The sequence below is a fragment of the Protopterus annectens genome, chromosome 2.part0, assembly GCF_019279795.1.
Source record: "Protopterus annectens isolate FY-2018-M chromosome 2.part0, PAN1.0, whole genome shotgun sequence".
Lineage (NCBI taxonomy): Eukaryota > Metazoa > Chordata > Ceratodontiformes > Protopteridae > Protopterus > Protopterus annectens.
The window spans coordinates 1,187,977,464-1,187,995,140 of record NC_056728.1 but is presented as its reverse complement, the minus strand read 5'-3'; positions in this window follow the sequence as shown (position 1 = coordinate 1,187,995,140).

Below are 17,677 nucleotides of genomic sequence, written 5' to 3'. Positions count from 1 at the left end.
AACTGATTTACTTATGGATGAAAAAACTTACACCACTGTGTCTCATAATGAGGTTCAAATAGCCTACAGAAGAATAGACAGTTGGTTGGAGGAATATTTTATAGAAAATAGAATTGGGAAAGAAACATACAATTTTTTGAAACAAACATACCCTTACATACCTCAAATCTTTGGAATACCAAAGATACACAAAAATATTCTGAAACCTCCATAGTTTCAGCAAAAAAGTCTAAAACCCACCCCTTAGCAGTTTTTATTGACCATCAATTGAAGGAAATTGTTAGGACCCAAACACATCTGGTGCAAGACTCTTGGGATTTCCTGGGTAAAATTACGGACAATTTACGGTCAGAGACAGTCCAATTTGTGACCATAGATGTTAAAGATCTTTTTACCTGCATACCCGGAACCATGGGTTTTGAATATTTTGAGAACTGTGTACATAAACATTTTAAGTCGTCTTTGGACAACAAGAAATTAGTATTAGAATTGACTGAAATAGTCCTTGACAACAACTTTATTACATTCCAAGGGGAATATTATAAACAGATTACTGGGGTGGCCATGGGGGCAGCTTGTGCCCCCATATATGCTAATTTGGTTCTTCTTGAATGGGAAGAGGAATACATCTTTGCTAGCCCATATATGAAAAACATAAAAATATATCTCAGATTTTTGGATGATATTTTTTTATTATGGGAGGATGACACTGCAGATGATTTAAGTGAATTCATGGCATATATAAATCAAACCACATCTTTTTTGTCTTTCACCCATGAAATAGATCACAACAGTATAAATTATTTGGATATTACCCTAAGTAAAAACGCTACTGGCTTTAAATCCAACATCTTTCGTAAAAATACATGGTGCAACAGCTATCTACATTTCAACAGCCAACATCCCTTTCATCAAAAGAAAAGCATTATTAAGGGACAGGCAGTTAGAATAGCGAGGATGACCTCAGAACACCAAGATTTACAGTATGAATTTTCTTTTTTAATGGAAAAATTTTTGGAAAGGGGATATCCTAGGCAACTTGTTGGTGAGATTTTAGAAGAAGTATACCAAGGATGGGGTACCAAATTCATACCATTACTAGGCAAGAAGTTTATACTGAAAGAGAATAAGTTAAATAATGTTATGGATTATATGGGTGCTTGTATGGTAGAATATAATGGATTTTCAGACCGTTTCACTAATATTATTGAAAACAATTGGTCTATTTTTAAGACCAATAAAGAGATTTATGAGACAGTTGGAAAAAAACCATCATTCATATACAAGACTGCTACAAATTTTAAAAGACTTTTTGAAACTGGAAATATAAAATTTGATAAAAAGAAAGGTTCCATAAAATGTGGTAGGTGTAGACAATGTCCATACATTAATCAAACTGAGGAAATAAAACTAGAAAATGGCTTAAAAAGTAAAATTGCCTTTTGCAAAGGTAACTGTCGTAGTAGGATGTTAGTATATTTGGCCATTTGTACTAAATGTCCCTCCTTTTATGTGGGTAAGACCGAGAGGACCCTCAGAGAGAGAATCTATGAACATATGAATGATATTAAAAAGAGAAAGGAGACTAGCGCACTGTTTAAACACTCTATTGATTGTGTGGGTTTCATAGATTTTAAGTTTGGAATCTTGGAACTTATTAAAACAGACCCCAGGGGAGGTGATGTAAAGAATATTTTACTTCAGAAGGAAATTAAATGGCAATTGAGGCTAAAATCAAATATCCCACCGGGGCTCAATGAATATACTAATATCAAAGCCATTTTAATAGACAAAGCATCGAGAGTTTAAATATTTGTCCCTATAGTTTGATATACTAGGTTTAATTAACCCATGACTCATAAAAAGATTTTCATAAATAAATTGAAAACACCACACCAACATGGTTACATTCATATACCCAGGTGTGGACTATGTGTTTACTATGACCAACATATCAAATATTAATAAGAATTGTTACCTTGCTAGTTGTTTCGTATTTGTATATTTATACTAAAAAGTTTATTTATTTTTACAAATTAATTCACATAAAAAAACATCATATATTATATATTTATGTTGAATGTTTATATAAATACCTATATATATATAAAAAAAAATTTTTTAAAAAAAATTTTTTAACCACATAAATGTAAAGCATGTCTTTTAACTAATAGTATTTTTTGATACAAATAGTTTATATATTCTTTGTACTTAACCAGAAGTTTGCTTTTTTTCTATGTATTCTTTTTACTGAACTAAGTATGTATATTTTTTAATGTGTGTAGTTTCATTGTTTTTTCAACAGTTTACATCTACTATGGGTATATATACAAATTTAACAGTTTACATTCACCTCAGGTTTATATATAAATTATATTATTGTATTTTAATTTATAACAACCATTTCAAACTAAACAAAAATTGATTTAGATTATATTAATTGTTTAGGCATATATGCACTTTAAGATGTATTTCAAAGGGTATTTTACGTGTTATTTTAAAACCAAACTACCTTACATGGTACACAACCTATTTATTTATAGTGTTTGTCTTTAAACTCATATGAAATTGTCTAAATTGTGTAATTGCTACCTAATTCTTAGGTTCAATTAGCTATTCATTTACCAATTAAACTTAAAAAAAACTGTATAAAAATCAGAGGCACCTTGCATTCAGTATTCTGATGAAGTCTGCATTGGGCAGACAAAAGCGCTTATTCTGTTGAAATTGTTTTTATTTTTGTGATTAAATTAACTTTGGTCTGTCTACACGGAACTTTGTTTTTTTTTGGTGGAGTACTATACTTGTTGTGACTCGCTTTATTATAAGCCTAGCACTTGTTCTCGAAACCTCTCTTCTAAGTAAGCACTCTCTAACTAAAATAAGCACTACATCCACCTACCACCCCTGTGAGTACCCACTTCACTTAAAGGCACAGCACTCCCTTATAATATTCTAGCATGTCGAGTGGTAGATTACTAGCATACTCTCCGGTTCAGCTGGCTAACCTGGGAATCTTGAGACAATGCTACAATTGTCTCATGTACACAGACAACCCTCTCCTCCTCCCAACAAATACAAATACATGTGAGAGATGCAACTATATAGCCAAACTGGAGGCTGAACTCTCTCAACTCAGGACTGGCAAGACCAGACAGGAGGAGAAGGTAACCACACACACAGCAAACCCAGTCCCACATAGACCTACCACAACTGCAAACCAAACACATAATAACACAAAGACATACTCGGAGGCTCTAACAAAAAACTTACCAAAACAACAGAGGCTCCCAAAGCAGACACCCAAACATCCACCACCTCAAAACACAACACATGCAACACATACTTCAATAAATCAGTGTGTCAAACAATCACAGCCCTTAAGGCCAAACATCATGCCTGATACACTAGTAATAGGTGACTCTATAGTCAGACACACTGACGTTCCACGTACCAGGCTGAACAAGGAGAGGGTAATGGTGAGCTGCCTATCAGGAGCTAGGATCTGCCACATAACACACGCACTCAGGTCACTCCAAAGCAAGTACAAATATGACTCTGTCATTGTCCATGCCGGCATGAATGACCTGAGATGTACCTCCCTGGAATACATGAAAAGAGACATAGAGGAGCTCTCTGATTATGTAGCCCAGGCTGGTATGACCCTGACCCTGAGCAGCATCTTGCCCTCACCAAGAATGATGCCACAATACAAAAACAAGATGACCAGCTTTAATAATTGGCTCAAATACTGGTGTCATTCTAGGGGGATTCAATGTCTGTTTGCTTGGGATGACATGCTGGACAAGCCACGCTGCTTCGCAAGGGACGGCTTGCATCTGTCACCACTGGGCTTCCGGATATTGGCTAAGGCTCTTGCCACCCCCATAGTGCCTTTTTTAGGCAAGGCTCAAAAGACAAACCCACCTCCTTATAAAACAAAAATGGAAAAAAATTAAGGGCAATGCTGCTCAATGCCAGAAGTCTAAATCTCAAGATGCAGGCTCTCGAAGCACTCCTCAGTATGGAGAAAATCGATGTCTGTGCAGTAACTGAGACCTGGTTCAAGGCTCCTGAGAGCACCCCAGCGCTACCAGGCTATACCTCGTATCATGCTTTTCAGCCCCAAAACTCAGGCCAAACCAAAAAGGGAGGGGGAGTGTCCATATTCATCAAGGACACCCACACCTCCAGGTTAGTGGCAACACATGAAGCATCAGAGACCATCCAAGTGCAACTAACCATAGGCAAAACTGCTATACAACTGGTAGCGTGTTACAGACCACCTTCCCAATCTCAGGAACCCCATTCAGCCTTCCTGAAGACATTGGAGGATATGAATGTCTCACCAAACACCATCATATTGGGAGACTTCAACTACCCTAACATAGACTGGGTGCATTATTCTAGCCGAAACACCCTAGCCCAAGGTTCCTGGAATTCATAAATTCAAATGCAATGGAACAGCTAGTCACCTCTCCCACAAGGGGAGATAATATACTAGACCTGATCATCACAAACATGGGGAAAAAGTGCTCCACACCGGAAGTATACCTCTCACTAGTGAGATCTGACTACAAACTAATCACCCTTGATATACATATCCCACCTCCAACCCCAACACAAAAGACTACAGTGAAAAACTTCTCAAAAGTCAACTTTACACTTCTTAAAACTGAGATGGTATCCTTTAAGCCTACTGGGCCTGTGGAAACCACATCCCACAATGCAGAATCCTTCACAAATGCTTTCTACGGACATCTCCAAGAATGCATGGATCATGCAATCCCAAATAAAGCCAAGACCCTCTCCACCAAGGGCAGGCGTCCTGTCTGGTGGACCCCATCCATAAACAAATTGTATAACAAAAGAAGGAAGCTACTGCACGACAGAGCAAAATCCAATAAAGAGAAGGCAACTCTGATCAGCACTAGTAGAAAGCTACGTTCTCTCATAAAAACATCCAAGGCCAATTTTGAGAGAAAAATCGCTATGGACACTAAAGATAACCACAAGGCCTTCTTCTGCTATGTTAGAAACCTGGGCAGAAACTCTCAGATATGTTGAGAGTTAGTTCACAATGACAAAAAATACACTGAACCCACAGATATTGCCAACATTCTGGCAGACAGGTTCAGTGCAAATTTCTCCCCTCCCTCACCCCCAAAAGAAGAAATACTTATCCCAGCTGAATGTAACCTCCCTGTCATCTCAGATGTCCAGGTGAGAACCGCCCTCAGCAAAGCTAAAAACACAGCATCAATGGGACCTGACGGTATCCTGGGTTGCGTGCTACGTGAACTCCAAGAGGAGCTAAACCCGCACATAAAAATGCTATTTAACCTTAGCCTTCCTACAGGATATGTACCTGAACACTGGCGTACAGCAACAGTAGTCCCACTCCACAAAGGAGGCACCTCTACAGACCCTGGTAACTACCACCCCATAAGCTTAACCAGCCTGGTCTGCAAAGCTATGGAAAGAATCATTATGGAACTCATAAACAGAAACATTGGGGACTTACAGACACTTGATCCCACCCAGTTTGGCTTTGTAAAGGGCAGATCCTGCCTTTTGAACCTGGTTGACTTTTTTGAAACAGTCACTAGAGCCATTGACGAGGGCAAAACAGTCCATACAGCCTACCTGGACTTGGCTAAAGCGTTCGACACAATACCGCACTCAGGCATCATAGACAAGCTCAACAGCTTAAATGTAAATCCATATGTCACAAGATGGGTTGCAAACTGGCTAAAGGATAGAACCCATAAAGTCAAAATCACTGGAGCCATGTCAGACTCAAAGCCAGTCACAAGTGGTGTCCCACAGAGCTCTGTCCTGGGACCCCTCTTGTTCGGCATTTATTTCTCAGATGTGAAAGCAAACATGGGAGGGTTGTGGCTGACAAAGTTCGCAGATGAGTGCAAACTAGGTGCCATAGTCAATACACCAGCTGACGCATACATCCTACAGAAAGGCCTCACTGAAATGGACAACTGGTGCCGGAGTCATGGCCTTAAACTAAATGCCAAAAAATGTATAGTCATCCCCTTTGGGAAAAACAAAGTACCCACAAATTATCACATAGACAGTAACCCACTGAGTACGGAAAAAGTAATCAGAGACCTGGGGACCCAAGTCGATAGTGACCTCTCATTTGACACCCACATTGCCAAAGTGGTTAGAAAGACTTTCTACCTTGCCCACCTTATCATGAAAGGATTCACATCCAGATCAAAGGAGGTCATTGTACCCCTATACACCTACCTTATCAGGCCCATGATTGAGTACAATGCCCCATTTGGTATGTACCTCACCCGGCACGTGCAACAGCTAGAGAGACCCCAAAAGTACCTCACCAAGAGAATCAAGGGTCTCCAACATATGTCAAATGCTGCCAGACTAAAGAAACTCCAGCTCTATTCAGTAGCATACTGCCTACTCAGAGGTGATCTGTGCCTGACCTACAAGACCATGTACAATAAGGAATTGATGGACATGCTCCACCTCAAAAAATCCAAATCCATCAGAACCACGAGAGCTAAAGATTTAAACCTCAGCACAAATATGAATAGGACATGCTGGAGGGACTGATTCATAACTCAGAGGCTTCCCATACTCTGGAACAGAATCCCAGTTCATGTTAGGCAGAGCCCCTTACTAACTCTCTTCAAGAGAAAACTTGACGAGTGGATGGGAGATAGTAGATTTACCCCGGGGTCATCTCTGTGTCACTACTAGACAGAGGCACAGTAAACTAATTCTATTATGTAAGGGGGTCTTCACTGTGTCACCACTAGACAGAGGCACAGTATTCTAAATCAATTCTGTACACTTTTGTACCATTACATGGAGTGGCGAAAGCCACATCACTATGGCTAGGCTTATAAATGCCCCAGGGCAGATAGCCTAGTACTAAACTATGAAACTATATATGTAAGAATATAGAGACCAAATGGTCAACACTCTACAAACCTATTTTTTCTGCTCAGCAAAAATCCTTAAAGATAACACCAGATCAGCTCAGGACATTATAAGGAAGTATTGGCCATTAATGGAACAGGTACCTGAATTACATACCAGCTTACAAAATGGTTTAAAGTTTGACTATAATAAGAGAATGAATTTAAAAAAGTGATTATGTTACAAAGAGCAGCCAAAGACTATTAACACATTTAAAGCTAGAAAATATGGCACTTTCAAATGTTTTATTTGTGTCTATTGTATATTATATATACAGGACAATCTATACAACATCTAGTATTTGGGAATGAATTTATATTACATGCTACAGGTACATGTCATACCAAGCACTCTATTTATTTTGCTAAGTGTGTATCCTATAATTCTTTCTACAAAGGCAAGCAAATTGAAAGCTTAAAAAATAATAAACTTTAAAACTTTTAAAAAACTTCTAAAGTATCTCAGAAAAAAATAGCTAATGCACTTTACAGGCATATTAGTCAAACAGATGACAGTCACTGTTTTTGGTTTTGATTTTACAAGTTATTAATATTTCCATTAGAGGGAGAGATGTAATTAATTATACAGAGAAGGAAGAATTAAAGTGGATTTTACATTTTTGTGCACATTTACCCCCAAGGCTTAATGGTAATACTAACATTAAGCCCATTTTAAATTAATTGCATAACCAGGTATAAGTGCTGTCTTTTTTAGATAGTCAATTAAGTTTGTACTATGCCATTTTTAATTGATTTATTTATTTTATTTTATTTTACATTTGTTAACCGGGAAAGTCTGACTGGACACAGGTCCTTTTTCAGCAGAGGCCCGGGGAGAAAAGCTCCTAATACAAACATATAACTTACTTATTCTACAGTTTTGCTTACATAAAAGCTACATATTAATAAACAAAAAAGCATAAACATTGTCTGTGTCTACATTCCCCCAGGGAAGAACATTGACACCCTTGAGGAGTTCCTAACCTGGCTCAACAACAACCAGCCACAGGAAACTATAATCCTCGGGGACTTCAACACTGACTGGTCAGCTTGTTCCACTCAATCCCCGAAGACCCATATTAACCTCCATGGATTTACCCAAACCATAACCTCACCCACTAGGCTAAGTAAATCACATAACAAAGCTAGTACTCTAGATTGGATACTCATCAACAACTCCCCCCATCTCTACTCAATAGGCACATTACCAGATGATCTAAGTGACCATTGCCTCACATATATACTCAGACACAAGATTAATTACTGTCAACAACCCACATACAGAACTATAAGAAGCAACAAAAGCTTTGATCCTCTAAATTTTAACAGTGAACTAAAGGCATGCAACTGGTCTGCCCTAAAATGGCTCCCAGTAGATGAAGCAGTCTCTTACTTCAGTGACAAATTCCTCACTATCCTTAACCTTCATGCCCCTAGTCGGACTAGTAGAACCAAGGTTAACACTGCACCTTGGCTCACCAAAGAAACTAGGGACAAAATTACATCAAGAAATAAAGCATGGACCACCTACCACACAACTAAAACCCAACCTGACCAACTCCTATTTAGGCAACTAAGAAATGAGGCAAAAAAATCCATAACAGTAGATAAAAAGAACTACTACCACCGCATACAACAAGTACACAAAACTAAACCTCAGAAATTCTGGACAGGAATAAATAGACTCCTCCACCCAGGACAAATCACCACCCCAAACCCATCTGGCACCAATCAAAAAACTCCAGAAGACACGGCAAACTCCTTTAACTTCTTCTTCACTGAAACCATCCAAACCTTAGCTAACCAAATCACACCCACAGGACTTAATCCTAACAAAACAAAGTCCAAGACAATAGCCCCCTTCAAACTCCAACCTGTCCCCACCAAACTCATTAAGACCCTACTTTAGTAAACTAAGACCCACCACCCTGGCTGCAGACCTCCTCCCAGCTGACTACTTACAAAAGGCTGCAGAGGCAATCGCAAACCCTATCTCTGTCCTTATCAACCAGACCATATCAGAAGCCGTTATCCCCAACATATGGAAAATCTCACATGTCATACCACTACACAAGGGGGGCAGTTCCACTGAACTGTCCAACTATAGGCCCATAGCTATTCTGTCACCACTAGCTAAGATCATGGAGAAGTGCGTTCATATTCAACTCATGAAATATCTCTCCAAGAACAAACTACTATCCAATTCGCAATATGGCTTTAGGCCCAATCACAGCACCACAACAGCTCTCCTCTCCTTCTCTGACACCATCAACCACAATCATAACAATAACAATCTGTCCTCTGCCCTCTTCTTAGACCTATCCAAGGCCTTCGACATGGGGATCACAAAATGCTAATGAACAGTTTGGAAGCCCAAAACTTAAATAAACAGGCCCTCCAATGGTTTGAGTCCTACCTACAAGACAGGCAACAGGCAGTACTGTGGAAGGGCAAACTCTCCTCTCACCTCCCCATCAGACTTAGAGTCCCCAGGGATCAATACTAGGTCCCCTTCTTTTTTCCATCTTTATAAATGAACTTAGTGCAGTTATTCCAGAGGCTGAGAGGGGGGTAAAGTTAGCACTGAATCTATCTGCCAGGATGTTGGCAATATCAGTTGGTTCTGTATATTTAGTGCCATTGTGCTGTAACTCAGAGCAGATCTGAGTGTTGCCATTGAGATTCTTGACATAGCTATAGAATGTTTTGTGATTGTCTTTAGAGTCAGTGGCGATTTTGTTTTCGTAACTAGTTTTGTAGGATTTTATGAGGGATCTCAGCCTCTTACTGAGGCTGACCAGGGAGTTTCTCCAATCATGGGATTTTAATCTTTTTTGCAACAATTTCTTTCTTCTGTTGTAGAGTTTGTTTATGGCAGGGGATCACCAGATTGGCTTCCTTTTTTTGGAGGATAGCATCTTGGTTCTGTTAGGGATTGCACGATCCATGCACTTGTGTAAGTGCTTATAAAGTGCATGTGTGTAGGATTCAGCAGTCGTACCTCTATTGTCCGTCAGCATGAGTGTCGTGAAGTTCGCCACTTCTGTCTTAAGAAGCGTGAAGTTGGCTTTGGAGAAATTTTTTTACTGTGGTTTCCCTAATGGGGGGGGGGGGGTGGAGGAGAGATGTGTATGTCTAGGGTGATTAGCTTGCGGTCGGATCTGACCAACGAGGAATTGACTTCTGGTGTGGAGCACTGGTTGCCTATGTTGGTAATAACCAGGTCTAGGATATTGCTGCCCCTGGTGGGGGTGTGGATAAGTTGATCCAAGGCATTGGAATTTATAAATTCCAGAAAACGTTGAGCACAAGAGTTGGTACATGAGTAGTTTTTCCAGTTAATGGTGGGGTAGTTGAAATCTCCCATTATTAGGGTATTAGGTTGTACCCTAATATTTTCCAGTGTATCAGGAAATGAGGAGTTGGAATCCTGGGGTATGGTGGGGGATCTGTAGCAAGCTAGAATTTGGATTGCGGTCTTGCCCAGAGTTAGTCGCACTTGGATAATCTTGGATGCATTATGCTGAGCATCTAGCCTGGAGGTGTGGATATCCTTAATGAATATGGACACGCCTCTGCTTTTAGTTTTTCAGTCCAGGTTAGGTGGCCGAAAGGTGTGGTATGAATTATAGCCTGGTAATGCTGGGGTACACTCTGGAGCCTTGAACCAGGTCTCTGTCACTGCACAGATGACGATGTTCTCCATTTTAGCATTGAGTAGCAATACCCTCAGATTCTGTTTGCTTATACCTGTTATGGTTGTGAATTTGTCATTTGAACCTTGCCAAGAAAAGGCACTATAGGGGTGGCTAGAGCCTTAGCCAGTATCTGGAATCCCAGGGGTGACAGGTGCAGGTCATCCCTAGCAAACCATCGTGGTTTGTTGAAGATGTCATCCCAGGCAGACAGATACTGGATCCCCTTAGAATGACACCAGAAGCTTAGCCAATTGTTGGTGATGGCAGGATGCTACTCAGGGCTAGGGTCATACCTGCCTGGGCTGCAAGATCAGACAGCTCCTCCATGTCCCTTTTCACGTAGTCAAGGGAGGTACGTCTCAGGTCATTCACACCAACATGGACAATGACAGAGTCATATTTGTACTTGTTGTGGAGTGACCTGAGTGCATGCATTATGTGGTGGATCCTGGCACCCGACAGGCAGCTGACAGTAACTTTCTCCTTGTTTAGCCTGGTGAGTAGAACATCAGTGTGTCTGACTATAGAGTCACCTATGACTAGAGTGTTGGGTACATTGTTATGCCTTATGGGCTGTGGTTGAATGGCACACTGAGTTTGTGGGCTATGTGTCATTTGGTTTGTGTTGGGGGGTGGAGGTTACTTGTGTTTCTGCTTTGGAGGTCCCTGTTGCTTGGGCAGGTTTTTACTGAGAGCCTCCATGAATGTAGGTGTGTGTTTTGTGTTTTTGTGTGTGTGTTTTGGTGGTGTATGGTTTGAGGGACTATGTGATGAGTGTGGTGTGGTGCAAATGTTTACCTTCTCCTCTTGACTGTCTAGTCCAGTCTTGGGTGAAGAGAGCTTTTCTTCCAGTTTGGCTATATAAGTGCATCTCTCACAGGTTGTAGTGTTTGGTGGTAGGCGGAGTGGGTTGTCTGTGTACATGAGGCAATTGCTGCACTGTCCCAAGATGCCCAGATTCATCAGGTCGACAGGGAAAACACCAAGAGCTGACCCTTAGACATGCCTGGATAGGTGCTTGTTAAGTACTAGAAACTGTTTTCCTCTACAAGTGAGGAAAGTTGAGTGTAGTAGTAATTTTTAACTTATTTAGTGCTTACAACAAGTTCTGAACAAGTGCTGAGCTCAAAGAAACAGACGAGTGCTGAAACTAAAAAACTGGCTAGTTCTAAGAAACAAAATTAAGCTAGAAGCCTTCCCTCCAACACAGAAAGGATTGGGGGCTCAGAAGCCCACAAATAGTCCTGGACACAGCAAATCTGTATCCAGACTAGACTACCCACAGGAAAGGCAGGAAACAAGCTCAGAAATTTTTATTTTTTTTTAGTGGAAAGAGAGAAAGGAGGAGCAGAAACTAAGTGGATTGACCTTCTCAAATGTTCACCCTGTATTAGGTAGAATGAGATAACACTAGGCTGGGAGGAGTGTCCCAGATCAAATTTACAGTAGGGGTGGGCAATACCCAGCTGATGTCCATTACCAATAGGGTGCCTGCAAAATATCACAACTAAGAAACTAAAACAATGCGTGAAAAGGTCACACAGAAAAAACAATCAGTAAAAACTAGATGAAAAGTCTATCCAAGCTAGAATTTCCAGTGACTGACCTCTCAAACCTCCTGTATTAGAGGCACATGGGATATATACAAATGACTCTTATGAACATCAGGTGTTTCAGATATAAGGCAGACTTTTTAAGTCGTTTTAATGGACAAATTCAGGCCAATAAAGCCAAACCCCACTAGCTGTAGGCATGCATGTTTTGGCCTCATCAGCACAGCACAAGTGGACTGTTTGACAAAGCATTATAAACACAGTGACCTTTTCACTCATTGTTTTCCTTTGAGCTGCTGGCAGAATTTAGGAGGAGCAATTGTTACCCTGCTCATACTTTTCAACCTCTTAAGTTAAGAAATCTGGACAAAGCCCAATAAAATGGGAGACAAAGGCCCAAAAATAGGGACACATTTTACAAATTGCTCATAAAGATTTTGAAGGTTGTTAGAATAACAAAATTTGTGTTAGCATGCATTTTCTGGAGAATATGAAGTCTGAAACTCAAATGCATGTTATTATTTAGTGACTTTAATCCTTAGATTATCCCAGTTGTTTGTCTTTTCGGCTTTTCCCGGTTAGGGGTCGCACAGCGAAACTCCGGTCTGCTAATGATTGGCAGTCGATTTTTTTATGTTGCCGAGTTGCCAGCCCGATGCCCAACCTTCAGCGAAATCACGCCCAGTGATTTGTCAAAAAAAACACACAATTTTTATGAGGAACAGACCAAAAATATGAGTCAAAAATCTTGACATTCTGTGAAAATCTGTACAGATGAGTGGTATAACTTGTTGCTCTGTGTTTGCCTTTGGCTGGTTTATAGTGAGCTAAAGCTGCTTGTAGTTGATAAACATTTTCTTGTGAATAATGTATAATGCTGCCTAACCAAACTTATTTTTTTTCTATATCTGGTTTGTATGTTCCAAAGTTCAATTTATCAGGCTTTATTACATGTGGTTATTAATGTGAATTTGTATATATAGTGAAAACTAGTCACAGTGACTTTATTTAGTGTGTTTATTTTGTTTTTAGGCAGATGTATGTGGACAAATGCCAAATAACTGTAGTTTGAAATTAAGACCATATAACTATCGGTATGTGGACTCCAAATGTGATGCATAGAATATTGATCAGAAGAAATCAAGCTATGTACATTTTGTTAAGGGTCCATGTACTTCTTATAACAATGATTTGATTAGTACCATACTATGTTGCTATGGTTCACCCAGTATGTTTACCTCAGAATGCATTGATAAGGCAATTAGGCTGCGACAGATGAATGATATACACAGATGCTGTCGTTTTCAGTCAAATGCTGTAATAGACTATGCTGTCCTTGAAAACATAACCTTTCCCACCATTCTGACCACCACCTGATTATGTCAGCCTTCCAAGTCGTATGTTGCTTTCCTGTAGGATGTCTGTGGAAATAATAATCTTACCTGCATTACATACTGTGGATTGTTGTGGGTAAACCCATAGACCTCTTTCACAAATAATTATGAGGATAATAGCATACATACTCCAGTATAAAACTCATGGTTTGACTGACTTTATTGCTTTTAATAACCTGAGTGAATATTAGAGGTTATTACTTTTGAAAGCAGGGTGTCTCTACTCACAGGAATCTAGGTTGTGATACAAACTTTTTTATACTTTTCATACAGTCTTCAAGCCTGATATGTGCACTTGCTGCATGCATTTCTGATGTCTGAGTCAGCAAAGTCACGTTAAATGTGATATGACTGCATAACAGGCAACAAAGTGGTGCAATGAGTAATGCTTTTACCTTACAGCATGAGCAGCCTAGGCCAATTTTCAGCTGGGATGCCTTGTGTGCTGAATCTACATGTTCTTCCTGTGTTTACATCAGTTTTCTCTGAGTGCTCCAGTTTCCTCCTATATTCCAAAGACATGCAGTAGATGGACTGTACACAGTAAATGGGCCATATGTGACACCATGTGTGTGTGTGTCTATGGTAAGGAAGAACAGCTGTGGCAGGGCTAGCCATCCAGTGGTATGAACACTGGCTACACAATTTTCACTATTGATGTGACATCCTAACCCCATGTGTAAAAATGGGAAAATGATGAATCACTGCATAATATAAAGGATTCCCTAACATATACACATACAATAATTTTTCTAAGCCTATGGTGAGTTTTGACATTTGAAACAGCCTTACATAAAGCATCTCTGCTGGTACTGGTCAAACTTGGCAGAACACTCTGGCATGACATTTTGTAATTCAAGTAAGAGTGTGCACTTCATCACATAGTCCCGCTTACTGACTACTGCTAAGTATACAAGATTATGACACTTATTTATTTATTTTACATTTGTTTACCAGGAGTGTCCAACTGAGCCAAAAGAAAAGGCCTGTTTCCAGTGGAGGCACAGGCAGAAAAGCTCCAAAGTTTAAAGTAGAATGTGTGTAGTATAACTTTGTTAGAGATATAATCAAGAATACTGATCTTCTAATACCGGATACCATGCTTTCACATTTTCTGTTTCTTTTTCTTGCACTTCAGAGTGGATTGTATGTTGTGTTAATAATGAACTAAGATACCACTATAAGATTTGCATTATGCCATGCACATATTGAGCGCTTGTATGCGTCTACAGCCATACGGTACAATGAGTAAGGCTGCTGTCAATGTCTCTGCACTTATTCAACAGTGTCATGTACTTGTACAGTTGGATTTCATAAACTGCTTTGAACTGAAGCATTGTGAAGTACCACAGTTTCCTATTAAACATAATTATGGTTGATACTGGCCTAGAAAACAGGACCATGGAGAATTGTAATATGTAGGTGAGTTCAGTACTGGATAATATAGTGCTGACATGAGATTCCACTGCATTTAAGAGCTGATAACAGAGTAGCTTCTGAATGTGAGACCATCTTACAGATAATATTAAAGTTACTGATGCCATGACAGAATGGTGTATGCATCTTACAGGCTAATAGCTTCACTAAGATCCACAATATCATCATGACAATATAGACGTACAGAAAGCAGTTTGGAGGCAGTTCATTTGAGTTGTCATATGCAGAGTTCCTGATGTAATTAAGTGATAATATTATACATTTTAGTGCATTTGATTTTAATGTACACTTACAATGAGTAAGAGGTTACATGGATGCACCTTTTATGTGTATATGTATTAACTTAGTTTTAGCATCCTTCGTCTTCTTCTTTTGGCTTTTCCCAGTTAGGGGTCACCACAGCGGATCACCTGTCCGCTCATGATTGACAGTGTAGTTTTTTACAGTGTCGAATTGCCAGCCCGGCACCCAACCTTCCACAGAAGGCACACACATGCATTCACACCTAGGGCCAAATTAGAGTGTCCAATCCACCTGCAGCATGTCTTTGGGATGTGGGAGGAAACCGGAGCACACCCCCTCAACCACAGGGAGGACATGCAGACTCCACACAGAAGGCACCCCAGCCGAGGATCGAACCAGAAAACCTCTTGCTGTGAGGTGACAATGCTAACCACTGCACCACCGTGGCCACTTAGTTTTAGCATCCCAGCAACTTAAATGCAGCTAGGCCTGAATAATCCAACCAAAACCATAGGAAAGAAAGTGCTGTATACAACTCATCTGGTCATAGCACAGGTAATGATTCATAATTACTATTACAATAATCCTTATACATTCTTCAGTATGAATGCAATGCAACAGTAATGTTGTGCAACACCTTCAAGTAGCCAACAGAAAACTGACAGTGTAGTGATACTCCCACAGCTGTTATCATTTGCAATCCATTATTGAAATTACATCACGCCACTCATTTTACAATAACCATGTTTAGATAAACCATCAAAAGACATCAACTGCTTTACTGAGTCCACTTAAATGTGGTAACTAGTCTCTCTCCATTTGCCATTACTGTCAATCACTAGAACTTTCCTTTTCTGGATCATAAATCTTTCAACCCCTCTCATTTATTATACTGTTTTTTGGCTGCAGGCAATACGTTCTTTGGTTCATTCACCTTCTCCATGAAATTGTATTTCCTCTACCCTGCCATGCTCTGTCCCACATACCAGCTGACTCCCATGTCTCCTTTCTATCCTGTTTTATTTTTATTCATTCCACATGTAGCCAACCTTCTGTAAATTGCAAGATTTTTCTTACCTTTCCACTCCTCTAGTGCATACATACCCACTTTCAAAATCTTTCTTCATACTACAGTCACAATATTCTATTTAGCAATTTGCTTAGAATATTACATGTATTATACCATTTCATCCTTTTGAATGGCTTCTACAACTTAATACATACTGGTGAAGAGCCCTTACCTATGTTTTGCAAAAAGGAAGTATAGGCTGTACACATATGGGATTATTTCCCATTGTGTGCATCCTAACAAGTTGTCATCTTTTGTCATTGCCTCTTCATATAGCACAGTGTAATTCAGATTAGACTTATTTACAGGCCCAAGAAAATGTTCCTTTACTGTCCAGCTTAACTTCTTTCAACTAAGCAGTTATGCTTTTTAGGGATTAACTCTACCGTAGTGGACAGCCATGTACTGATTTAGAGTAAATCCTACCTATCATCCAATTACCAATCTTCCTGCTGTGCTAGCTTCCAAATATGTTTCTGAAGGTTAACTCTCAATGTGACATGCTGTTTGACCTCACTGTTCTAGACCAATGAAGCATGTGAACATCAGGTGTTTCAGATATAAGGCAGACTTTTTAAGTCGTTTCAATGGACAAATTCAGGCCAATAAAGCCAAACCCCACTAGCTGTAGGCATGCATGTTTTGGCCTCATCAGCACAGCACAAGTGGACTGTTTGACAAAGCAAATGTAAACAGGACTGTACATGCAACTGGACATTGTGGTACTCAGATGCTCAGCCTCTTTCTTTAAAAGTTGTACATGCAATCCCACCCTCTGTTTCTGTCTAGAACAAGTTTCCTTTACAGATTGATTTGTTTTGGTTCAAGTCTCCATTCAATTTCAAATTCATGTATTTCTCTACCATCTTGTGGGATTTTGTGCAAAAATGTAGAGGGCCCCCACTTTATACAAGTGGATTAAATTAAACCTCAATGAACCAGCTGCTTGAAGAAGTCTGTAATTCCACTGGCAAGCAGAATTCAGGAATTCAATTTTACTGGTGTGCAGAACATGAATATGAACATTCTAAGCATATAGGTTAGAATAAAAGCTTTGTGATTACCGAATTTCAGTTATATGGAAAAAAGTCAGCTATAATCCCGCTGCATAAAGGTGGCAAGTCAACAGACCTATCCACTATCAAACCTATTGACATTCTATCATCCCTATCTAAGATAAAGGAAAAATGTCTACACTCCCAACTCTTCAAATTCCTAACTGACAAATAATTTATTTTCTTCAACCCAGCACAGCTTCTGTCCTAACCCAGCACTACCACTGCGCTCTTTTCAGTTTCACCAATAATAGTAATCAAAGCTG